A 552-nucleotide genomic window follows, 5' to 3' on the forward strand; every position below is an offset into this window, starting at 1 on the left:
TTTGGTACTTGATCCATCTCTTCTCCCACGCCGCTAGCAGCAGGACAAGAGGACATAGTCTCAGGCAGCACCAGGGGATGTTAAGTCAGGCATCAGGAGGGATTTCTTCACAAAAAGGGGGATAACACGTTGGGATGGGCTGCCCAGGGTGGTGATGGAGTCACCACCTCTGGAGGTGTTCAAGAAATGACTGGACGTGGCACTCGGTGCCATGGTGTATGAAAAAGTGATTAGTCCACAGCTGGATTTGATCTTGAAGGTGTTTTCCAGCTTAAATGAGTCTGGAAAATGTGATTGGGGGATCTGGGATCAAAGAGGGGAATCAAGGAGGCTGAAGTCAGGGGCTGAAATTGGAGCTGGAAGTAGTGGCTGAAGTTGGAGAGGTGGAATGTGGGGCTGGAATTGAGGGTGTTGGATTTGGGCTAAAATTGAGCAGCTGAAATCAGGATGATGGAGATAGGAGAACCAAGGTCAAGAACTAAAACAGCAGCAACTGGCTGCCCACTCCCTCTCCCCCATGCCACCCCTTCTGTCCCCATATCATGCTCCCAG

The sequence above is a fragment of the Zonotrichia leucophrys genome, chromosome 14, assembly GCF_028769735.1.
Source record: "Zonotrichia leucophrys gambelii isolate GWCS_2022_RI chromosome 14, RI_Zleu_2.0, whole genome shotgun sequence".
Lineage (NCBI taxonomy): Eukaryota > Metazoa > Chordata > Aves > Passeriformes > Passerellidae > Zonotrichia > Zonotrichia leucophrys.